Here is a 12,174-nt window from a genome sequence, read left to right on the forward strand (position 1 = left end):
CGTCATGTCTCTGACCCAAGCTAGGCTCCAGCAGAAACATAGGGGAGAGATCAAAGGGATGGAGATAGGTGGGGAAGAGAGAGGTTAGGGTATTGTTGATGCCATATGGTGAACTTTACTATATGTAAGCACCGTCTCTGACATTGCAACAATAGTGTAGTGAGCTGTAGCAGGTGGCACTGTTACTGTGGTATATTTTAACAAGCATACACACGTGTCAAGAGTTTTAGTGCGCTTTGTCTGGATGTTCTCATGCACACAGTTTTTTTTTACCATGGTTTTCTCTTTTCATTTTGATCGTGACTTGTTAAATAACTTGTGTGCTTGTTTTTATGCTCAAAACATTTGTTTTTCTCACCAGGGACAGTCTTTTGTTTTGAGATTGTTGAAAGATGTTTTGTAGTGTTTTGAAAATAGTAAAGTGTGTGGGCACTGTAAATGTTTTCAGTTTCCTAGTTTAAAGATGTACTTGCTTAGGGATTCATTTTGCTCCTGAGAATGGCCTTTGATAGGTACATAGGAATTGCCATACCAGATCAAGCCAGTGCCTGTTTAGTTCAGTATCTTGTTTTTAATAGTGGTCAGTACCAGATTCTTCAATGGAAGGTACAAAAATCCCCATAATGGACAATTGATTTCTTCCTAATCCTACGTAATTAGTGGTTGGTTTATATCCTGAAACATGATCTTAGGTTGTGAGATATTACAGTGATGAGTGAGGGTAGAGGAAATCTGGATAGATAAGTAATTTCTGTCCTTTAAATTTTCTGTATTATGTAACTGGATGGTCTTATTATTCATATAAATACCTAATTCTTTTTAAAATTGGACTAGCTCTTGGTCTCAGTAGTACTTCATGGCAATAAGTTCATTGAGTGATTTTGTGGTGTTTTAAAAAAAGCATTTCCTTTCATTGGTTTTGCATTTGTTGCCATTTAATTTCACTGGATGCCTCTAGTTAAAACAGTCTGCTTTGTTTTTTAAGGCACTTATCACCATCATATTGCTCTAGTAGTATGAGAAAGGATAGATAAGAGTGTCTGATTAAACTTCTCTAAACTGTTCATTATTTTATATATATCTATCTTATCTCGCCTTCTTCATTTCCTCTCTAAACTATATTATCTTGAACATTTTAAATACTCCTCATTCCTTCCATGACTGTAATAATGTCTGTATCCCTTCTCTGGACTCTTTCTATTTCTGCTATATCTTTTTTGGAATGAGGTCTCCAGAATTTTATTTCAGCTGAAGAACCACAGTCAATTTATATAATGGCATTATGCTATTTTTGTATTACTTTTTATCATTTTCTTTATCCAGTGTAAGCACTTTTTGCTTTTTGATCACCACTGTCCATTTAGCAGATATTTTCACTGAACTCTTCACAGTGATATCTAGACTCTGTCCTTTATTGGTTACAGTTAATTTAGAATCCAGCAATCCATATGAATAGTTCACATTGTTTAATGATGTTTCTGTGTTCTGTGATTTTGTATTCATATGTGTCACTGATTATAGAACATTTCAGGGTTCTAGAATGTTTCCTCTGTTCTCTGTCTTTGTCTCACGCTTGGATTAACAGCACTTTGATTTAAAGGAAAATGTCAGTAGTTCTAAATCTATTCTTAAATGAGGCTAAGGTTTAGATCTGCTGCAGTTTACTGAATCCCCATCAGAAATTATATCACTGCATCTACACTAGCAATGGCTTTTGTTTAATAAAAATACAGTATTTTAAATACTATTTAAATCATTTAACCACTTCATAGATTTTAAGGCTAGAAGAGATCATTATGATACCTGACTTCCTGCAAGACAGGGCATGTGATTCCTGTCTCAGGTTCCTATCTTCTAGTTGAACTAGAATATGTCTTTTAGAAAGATATCCAGTCTCTGGATTTAAAGACTTCAGGTGATGGAGATCCACTACATACATCCCTTCGTAAATTGCTTTAATGATTAATTACCCTCACTGTTAAAAAATTGCACTTTATTTCCAGTCTGAATTTGTCTAGTTCCAGCTTTCATCCATTGGATCATGTTATGCCTTTGTCTGATAGATTAAAGAACCTACTGCTAAATGAAATCTTCTCCCAATGTTGGTACTTATCAACTGCGATCAAGTCACTTCTAAATCTTCTGTTTGATAAGCTAAAGATTGAGTTTCTTAGGTCCCTCGAAGGCAGGATTTCAGAATTTATATAATTCTTGTAGCTCTTCTTCGAACCATTTTCAATTTTCCAGCATCTTTTTTTGAAGTGAAGACACCAGAACTAAATAGAGTAATAATGGTCTCACCAATGGTATATACGGAGGCAATACCATATATCTACTCCTTCTTGTTATTTCCCATTTTATACATCCAGTGACTGCAGTTACCCCTTTTAACCACAGCCTTGCCCAGGGAACTCATGTTCACTTGGTTATCCACTATGACCCCTTTTTAGAATCACTGCTTTCCAAAGTAGAGTCCCTCATCCTGGAAGTGTGACCTACATTCTTTGTTACCTATGTTTATGATTTTACTTTTGGCTGTATTAAAATGAATGTTGTTTGAATGAGTCCAGCTTACCATGTAGTCCAGATCATTCTCTAGAGCTGACCTGTCCTTATCATTATTTATCACCCTACTGTTCTTTGTGTCCTCTGCAAAACCTATCAGCAATGATTTTATATTTTCTTCCAGCTTACTATTAAAGATACCGAACAGTAATAGGGTAAGAGCAGATCGGTGCAGGACGCAACAAGAATCACACTCATTCTATTATGATTCCTCATTACTAATTACTTTGTGAAATCTAATTGGTTGCAACTTATCTAGTCCTGCAGATTTAAAAATCAGATGCCATTTAAAATCCTCCCTAGTCACTGATGTAATAGAAATTATTTTGTTATTGTAAGATATGAAAATCTTATCCAGCTTCTTTTGAAATACAGAACAGAAATATTTTGAACACTTTTTCCTTTTGTACATTATTATTGACAGTTTTTAGCATTAATTGATATAGATAACACCTGATTTTATGTGATCATGCATGAGAAAAAGAAAAGCAGGTCCCACAGGTGTAATCAGTATAAACACTCAAGGGAAAAACACTTCAAGAACACCAAAGAGAAAGCTAACAAATTTATTCAAACAAATACTTAAGAAATCCTGCAAAACAAGTAAAGTAGCTCTAATAGCACAAAATGCAACCATAAAGGACACACACACAAAAGAAACCTCTACAAAACTAGACACTATACGAGTGTACTTCATTCTTTCCTGCCCTTTTCAATAGTATATTAGCATCATAGCTGAACACAGATACCGATGGAACAAAAAGCTCTGTTTGTTGGAATTTTCAGATCTTAAAAGACCACAATTTATAGTAGTGGACAGCCATCTGTTACAGAGCATTTTTTATAAGTAGAATAAGGTCTTTTATACCACAGTAGTCCTTAATTTAAGTATCAATCTCCCCTGCTTTACATACTTAGCAGTCTACCATTTATTAAGAAGAATAGTATGAATCCCAGTGTGGATGCAGATAGGTTTGCTTGCAGGAACTCCAGCATTTGTGCAGGCCTCATTCTAGCATATTTTTACAGAATTGAGGCATAAAAGTGAGGGAGAGGGTAAAAAACTTAGCACTACTATACTACTAATAATTTTAAAAAACCCTATTCCAGTGTTTCTTAACCTGGGGTTTTAGAGGGGTCGCAAGTGCAGAGCTGGTATTGGGGGTGGCAAGAAAGGCAATTGCCTGGAGCCACAGGGGCGCCATGAAACTAAGTTACATGCCTCAGCCCCGTGGGGGTGGGACTCAGGCTTCAGGGGTACAGTAGTTTGGAAAGGTTAAGAACCACTGCCCTATTCAATGTTTTATTAACCACGTTGTAGTCGGGTTTTTTAGCCTATTATCTGATAAAAATTGTACTTAATATAATATTTTAAAAATGTCCATTATCAGATAATAATGCAAATCCTACAGAGTTGTACATAGTTTATTTGTCTTCATCTTTGTTTCTGACAGAAGCAAAAATATCATTACATTTGACATTTTTGATAGAAGCATTTTGGATTAATTAAAATCCTGGAAGCTGTACATTTTATCCTCAGATATTACCTGCCATTTTGCTAGAAATCTGACATTGCCTCTGGTCCTTCTCTCATGATGTCTCATTCAGCTCTTGCATGCCCCATAACAGCCATATGAACTGAAAGATTCTTCTTCGTTACAACAGGATACACTGTGGTCACGGGCAGTTTAACTCACATCTTTACCGTTGGTTTTCTTGAACTCTCCGTCCTGCCTCTGTAGTGCTCAAGAACAAACTGTCCTCTTTTGGTTGAACTGCTCTCTTTATCATTTTAATGGTGGGTTGATGCGCTTGATGTCTTTGGCTAATGATGCCGTGATAGAGTGGCATCACCTACCCAACATCTAATTCGTTGTTTGTGCTGTCAGAAGCCATATGCCACAAGAATTCAGGGGGGATGGACTTATTTTGCTCAATTATGGGAATAGTATTTTATAGCCTTTATAAGTAATATGTCCTACATTTAGGATCTTATTCCTTACATTATTCAGTGATGGCATTTTTGGTAATTTCTTCTTTTAGATCTTTTCCCAGGAATACTGTCACATCTTTCCAGCTATAATATGTGGGATCCTCTTTAATATTTGATTTACAGAGTTTTGCGATTAATTACCTTATAAATTTAAGGTGGTCAGTCATTTATTTATACTTGTCAAACCAAAGTCAGAAATTGCACAGTTGGGCACATAATGTGATGAGTTGCCCTTTTTTCCCTAGCTGTTGAAAACATTCAGTTCACACAAGTCAAATAATCATCTAACTGAGATTAGGATGTGGATGAGGACTAGATGATGGAGGTCAACCTGGATAAAACCGAGATAATGCTTAAAAGGTGAGAGAACCGACAGGTAGAAAGGGCACACTTACACTATCTTATCTCTGACTGTGCTTGCAAGAAAGTTCAGACCTTTAAGACTATAACCACCGTTGTCCTCTCAAAATAAGATTACTGCATTGCAGACTACATGGAGCTAGGCCTTCAAACTGTCTGGAAATAACTGCCTGTCCATTATTAAGTGAGATCTTCCTTAATAGTATGTTGCATATGTGTTCCATGATCAGCTTTGTCTGTCAGTGGATTTGTGGGTGAAGTTTTAGGTGTTTGGTGTAGCCTGTAAATTCGTAAGTGGTTTATGCCCCAACGGCTTTTGAAATAGTCTTTCTTTTGTGATTCTGTGGCAGTTGTGATCAGTCATAATGCTATAGCTAGTAAGCCAATTGGTTTATAGGAAGGGGGACTATGGACAGTATGTTGTCAGTGTGGAGGCCTCAGTTCTGCAATTTACTTCTCCTCCCCCAGTCTGTCAATTCATGCATTTGGTGACCTTCAAGACACAGTGTAAGGGCTGTCTGCTTTTCCCAAACTTTTCCAGGGGAGAGGTGGATACTAAGTGGGATTTTAATGCTTAGTGCCAGGAAGAATTTGTTAGCATTGAGCCAGTTTGTAAATGTTTTTGTCTGGTGATAATTTTAAAATAGTACATGTAGTAAGTTCTAGAGGGGTAGCCGTGTTAGTCTGTATACAGCAAAAACAACGAGAGTTCTGTAGCACTTTAAAGACTAACAAATTTAATTTCTGCAGGCATAGGCTTTCGTGGGCTGCAACCCACTTCGTCAGATGCGAGAAATGGAAATCAGATAGGGGGTATATGTATACGTCTGAAGGTAAGGAACAAAAATGGGGAGGGTAGGTGTTAGTAAAGTCTATTCAGTTAGAGTAGATGAGGCCTATTAACAATCATTGATTAGAAGGTGAGAATGTGTGAACAGTGACAATTACTTCTTGTAATGAGATAACCGTTCCAAGTCCCTGTTCAGACCCAATTTGATTGTGTCAAGTTTGCAGATGAGTTCCAGCTCTGCAGTTTCTTGCTGGTCTGTTTTTGAATTTTTTTTTTGTAAAAGTATGGCAACTTTCAAGTCAGCTACAGAGTATTCTGGGAGATTGAAGTGCTCTCTGACTGGTTATGGATGTTACCATATTTTATGTCTGATTTGTGTCCATTTATTTTTTTGCGTAATGACAGTCCGGTTTGGCCAATGTACACGGCAGAGGGGCATTGATGGCACATGATGGCATATATTACATTAGTAGCTGTGCAGGTGAATGAGCTCCTTATGGTGTGGCTGATGTGGTTAGGACCAGTGATGGTGTCACTAGAGTCGATGAGTGGGCAGAGCTGGCAATGGGGTTTGTTGCAAGGATAAGTTCCTGGGTTAGTGTTCTTGTTGTATGGTGTACGGTTGCTGGTGAGTATTTGCTTCAGGTTGGGGGGCTGTCTGTAAGCAAGGATAGGTCTGCCTCCCCTGTCTTGAGTGAGTGAGGGATCATCTGCTTGGATAGGTTGTAGACCCTTAATGATGTGTTGGAGAGATTTTAGCTGGGGGCTGTAGGTGATGGCCAGTGGTGTTCTGTTGTTTTCTTTGTTGGGTCTGTCCTGTAGTAGGTGACTTCTGGGTAACCATCTGGCTCTGTCAATTTGTTTCTTCACCTCCCCAGGTGGGTATTGTAGTTTTAAAAATGTTTTATGGAGATCCTGTAGGTGTTTGTCTCTGTCTGAGGGATCGGAGCAAATCCGGTTTTATCTTAGGGCTTGGCTGTAGACAATGGATCGTGTAATGTGTCCAGGGTGGAAGCTGGAGGCATGAAGGTATGTATTCCATTCAGTTGGTTTTCGGTATAGGGTGGTATTAATGTGACCATCCTTTATTTGTATTGCAGTGTCCAGGAAGTGGATTTCTTGTGTGGACTGGTCCAGGCTGAGGTTGATGGTGTGGTGGAAATTATTGAAATCCCAGTGGAATTCTTCGAGGGACTCTTTCCTGTGGGTCCAGATGATGAAAATGTCATCAGTGTAGCACAGGTAAAGGAGAAGTGCTTGGGGACGAGTTTTGAGGAAGTGGTGTTCTAGGTCAGCCATAAAAATGTTGGCATACTGTGGGGCCAAGCGGGTGCCCATAGCTGTGTCACTGACTTGAAGGTATAGATTGCCTCCAAATCTGAAGTAATTGTGGGTCAGGACAAAGTCACAAAGTTCAGCTACTAGGTATTACATATCATCATCAGGGAAAATGTTCCTGATGGCTTGTAGTCCATCTTTGTGTGGAATGTTGGTGTAGAGAGCCTCTACATCCATAGTGGCTAGGATGGTGTTTTCTGGGAGATCACCGATGGATTGTAGTTTTCTCAGGAAGTCAGTGGTATCACGAAGATAGCTAGGAGTGCTGGTGGCATAGGGCCTGAGGAGAAAGTCCACATAGCCTGACAGTCATGCTGTGAGAGTGCCAATGCCTGAGATGATGGGCCCTCCAGGATTCCCAGGTTTGTGGATCTTGGGGAGCAGATAGAATAACCCTGATCGGGGCTCATGGGATGTGTTATGTAGATTTGTTCCTGTGTTTCTTTAGGGAGTTTCTTTAGTAGATGTTGTAGTTTCTTTTGGTATTCCTCAGTGGGATCGGACGGTAGTGGCTTTTAGAATGTGGTGTTGGAGAGTTGTCTGGCAGCCTCCTGTTCGTAATTCAACCTATTCATGATGACAACAGCACCTCCTTTGTCTGCCTCTTTGATTTTTAATGTCAGAGTTGTTACTGAGGCTGTGGATGGCGTTGCGTTCTGCATGGCAGAGGTTATGGGGCAAGCGATGTTGCTTGTCTACAATCTCAGCTTGTGCACGTCAGCGGAAACACACTATGTAAAAGTCTAGTCTGTTGTTTCGACCGTCAGGAGGAGTCCATACAGTCGGAGAGCACTTCAATCTCCCAGAACACTCGGTAGCTGACTTGAAAGTTGCCATACTTCTACAAAAAAACTTCAAAAACAGACTTCAGCGAGAAACTGCAAAGCTGGAACTCATATGCAAACTTGACACAATCAAACTGGGTCTGAATAGGGACCTGGAATGGTTCTCTCATTACAAGAAGTAATTGTCACTGTTCACACATTCTCACCTTCTAATCAATGATTGTGAATAGGCCTCAACTACTCTAACTGAATGGACTTTGCTAACACCTACCCTCCCCATTGTTGTTCCTTACCCTTGGATGTATATATATACCCCCTATCTGATTTCTGTTTCTCGCATCTGACGAAGTGGGTTGCAGCCCACGAAAGCTTATGCCTGCAGCAATTAAATTTGTTAGTCTTTAAAGTGCTACAGAACTCTCGTTGTTTTTACATGTATTAAGAGAGTTATGATTATCAAATTTAAAATAGCTAAATAAAAAGTGTTGATACTGTTGAGGGAATTTTGTGAAAAGAAATGCTGCAGACAGCAACTGAACAAGGTTTTTGATGATTGCATTGGAGCCTAAATCTGGGGTTTAGGTGCTTAGGATTTGGGCCTTCCACACGTAAGCAGTCCCATTGACTGCTCCTATGTGTAAAGGTCAGTATGTGCACAAGTGCTTGCAGGGTTGAGCCTTAAGTAAGCAAATGTCCTGACAGAAAATATTGTGGGTCATATGCACTCCAAAATCCAGAAACTAGACCGAGAGACTAAGATGTAGTGGCAAAAAACAGCCATATCCTGAATTAGGTATTATGCAGGTAAAACAGCCATTTCCCCTTCAGAAAGCAGCTGCTGCTAGTGCCTCTGAGTGGTGCTTCATTCAGCGTGTGTGTGGCCTGATTCTTTGACTCAGTATCTGTTTAAGAAAGCTGAATCAGCACTATGATGTATCTTCTGAGTCAGCTTTTTAAATGTTTAATAAGAGTTTGGGTTTTTTTTTTAAAATATCTCACAGCTGTATAAAGGAAACCCAGAAGATTAAAACAAAAATCTTTTAGCATAACAAGGAAAACCGGATGATGTGGAAGGAGGATGAAATAAAGGCCATAGTCTTCAGAACATTAAGAAAGAAACTGTTTTTAATTTAAAATGGTTTCATCTTTTATTTTGGAACTTTTTGTTTAACAATATATTTAACAATATATTGTTAAATAAAAGTAAAGCATCTTGAGGTCTACAGTTGCAAAGCACTATATAAGGCCTAGGTATAGTTATTTTTAATAAAATAATTGTAACGTTTTTGGTAATAGTTATGAAGAGTAACTTTGCAATTCTCCTAAAACGTGACAGAGCATTCCATGCTGCAATATCTTGTCTTCTCAGATGGTTTCTGCACTCAAGCTTATGCCTAAATAAAATGAGAGATGTGATAGCATCCTAGGATGATGCACATTCAGCTCATGTTTTACTCTCTGTTAGGCACTCTGCTTATATAGTGAAAATGCTCAACTGCCAGGTTGATAGGCAGCAGTATAAAATCCTAAAATACATGGAAACTCCACAAGCCATGACTTTTCTCTGAGGAGTGGGCCAAAGGTAGAACTACTTAACTATCTCCTAAAATATCACTCTTATATATATGTTAAAAGTCAATGGATTAACCCAGTATTTAAAAAGCATTGGATATTGACGGACCAAGAGAAGGTAATTTGGCTTCTCTCCGAGGACATACAAGGCTAGTTCAGTTATACTGGTGAAAGGGGGTGTAAATTACATCAGTTATTTATTCTGCAGCAGCTGAATTCCTTGCATCTAAAGGAAAATAAATCCCAGATGAGGGCTGGTGGTGGTTCTGAGTTGTCGTGTATAGAGCCCTTCGTGGATACTAAAATTTGGATCTGCATCTGATCTGCAATCTGCAAAGATGATAAACAATACAACTGTATCTGCAGATTTGCAGGGCTCTAGTCGTGTAGGGTTTCCATTTGGGTGAAGGGGAAATAGCAGCTTTAATACCTGGTGGGGCTTCACTGGAATTACATCAGCTGGAATTTTTTTGCAGAGATGCTGATCTACACACTTCCCAGCCATTGTTGCCCACTTTTGAGATTATGGCTAGCCTCTTACTGACTACCTGTACTCCTGGCCTAATGCAGGTTATGGCTGTTTTTTTGCCACCACAAAAAGTTGAATAAAAGAAAACCCGCTTTGAAAGCTGCATTTTACAGATGAAGATAAAGAAAACAGACAAAATTACTATACAAACTAGTGGAAAAGAAACCTGACATAAAGGATCTTAGTTGCAAAAGTGTATATGAGCACGTGAAGACCTAATCTGCAAATTCAATGACCACGTTAGCAAATGGCTAGTTATATAACTAACTGGTTTATGTACATGCCATGTTAATTGTTCATAAAATTTAGGCCCCACTTTGGACAGACACTTTGAGTAAGCCCAGTGTGTCATATTCACCCTTTTTCCTGTACTAAATACCAAGGGCTTACAGAAGATTTAAGAGCATTTTTGTTATACAAATGTTTTAGTAGACTCTGGATATAAACAAACATTTTATTTCTTCAAAATGTGATGTGGAATAGGCTGAGAATCAGATGTCTAAAAGTTCTTTTTGTCCTTCAGGGTTTTGTTTTTGTTTTGTTATTACTAAAATGTTGGATAGACATAGAAATAATTGAACTGATAAAAGGAAGAAGGGACTGAAATTTGATTTTAACCCTGGAATGAATAAAGGTCGATCTTTAAGAGCTGAAAGTAAAACAAAACCATATTAGGAATGAACACAAACAAGTATGCATCTGTGATTTTTGTGGTTTATTGTAAATATTCGCACTTCAGTTTCACTCTTGCATGGCTTTGGCACTTACATTTATGTAATGACATTTTTTCATCTCTAAATCCTGCCGGTAGATTATGACAATATATGTAAAGTTAAACTAGTGCAGAGCAACCCAAATAACATGAAATAAATCTGTGCTCTTGCTTTATGAGAATTATTTCAGGTAATGCCATCAACTTGAAATCTAATATATATTTTCTTAATTAGTTAAAAATAGTTACTGGAAATACATTTAACCCTGAACCACCTTATCACATGTATTTATTTATTTATTTTTGGTTTCATGATTAATTTGCCTGTTTTTAAAAAAGAAATCTTTCCTGTTGCTGGGTGAAAGATCTGCATAAACAGGTGAAAGTGACTGTACACAAAATACTGTCAAACAAAAATAGAGAAAATACTTCGTTATAGAAATCTTGGTCCCTGAACCTGCAAACTTAATGCATGCACTTAACCTTATTACGGTGAGAAGTTCCACTGGGACATAAGGAAGTTAAGCAAATGCGTAAGGGATTAGAAGATCAGGGTGTTGCTTTTAAAAGTAGTAGGTTAAAAAATCAGAAGTGTGACTTTTACATTGGCATCCCTATAATGGAGAAATTAGCGGTGTTGTAAGAATTGTACCTTTTGAAATACATAATGCAGTCATTAATGTTACAATTAGGGCAAAAAATATGAAGGGTTGTCGACGTGTTTTGTGAAATCAAACTACACTTGCAGAACTCAGACTTGAAACATTTTTCTGAAAATGTGTTGGGTGTACCACGGAATCTCTTGTACCCTAGTTGTGTAATCTCTTGTACCCTAGTTGTGAAAGGAACTCACTGATTCATTCACGAGCAGGCTACCAAAAAAGCACAATGGTTACAAGTAGCAGACAAGTAGACCCGCTCCATTGTCTGTATAGATCTGTGTATAATGACGATACACACAACGCTCTTCTTAGCACCATATGAATATCATTGCTTGGGAAGTGATAATTAAAAGCAGCTCTAATTAATGTACCTCCTGTATCTGTTGTTTAGATTCAAGGCTGACTATTATGGTCAACAAAAAGACCATGGCAGAGTCAAGGACTGAAATGGGGTAATATATTTTGAAGTGTGCAGATCTCTTTTGAGGTGTCTGCAGGAGTAGGAAAATAAGTTGTTAGTGTAGAGAAGGCTAATCCTCCTTAGGTACCATTTGCATTACTTAATTGTGCTGGCAGGTCTCATGATCTGTGCTATCTTTGCTTTAGTATAAGAAAGCAGAGAAGAGCTGTCTGAAAGTTCTCCTAAAGGTGATGGCTGGTGGCCAAGTGAAGTAGCCTTCCAGACATTTTTCTTCGTAACAAAGAATTTCTAAAGGTTTTGATAGTGTGGTTTTCTGTAACCACTGAACCTAAAGATCAAGATTTGAATAATTAACTTCTTAATGTTTATTTATAAACAGTTGAAAAATGGAAAATGTAAATAACTTATAAACATATTCTAGCTGTAACTATAGTTCATTGCTTTTAG

General features: G+C 38.0%; 1 protein-coding gene across 4 annotated transcripts in view; it reads left to right on the top strand.

Moving 5' to 3' along the window:
• ATXN7 (ataxin 7) overlaps positions 1 to 12,174 on the top strand; it is a 127,200-nt gene that overhangs the window by 1,518 nt on the left and 113,508 nt on the right. The window contains exon 1 of one of the 4 annotated variants that reach the window (XM_067541651.1): positions 6,486 to 6,950. The exons of the other annotated variants lie outside the window; for them this stretch is intronic. The gene's annotated coding sequence lies outside the window, so the exon portion shown is untranslated. Of the gene's footprint in view, positions 1 to 6,485; positions 6,951 to 12,174 lie in introns of those variants that run through there. 4 annotated transcript variants of the gene reach the window in all.

This window comes from Emydura macquarii, unplaced genomic scaffold (genome assembly GCF_026122565.2).
Source record: "Emydura macquarii macquarii isolate MOO-44397 ecotype Brisbane River unplaced genomic scaffold, CSIRO-AGI_Emac_v2 contig_71, whole genome shotgun sequence".
Lineage (NCBI taxonomy): Eukaryota > Metazoa > Chordata > Testudines > Chelidae > Emydura > Emydura macquarii.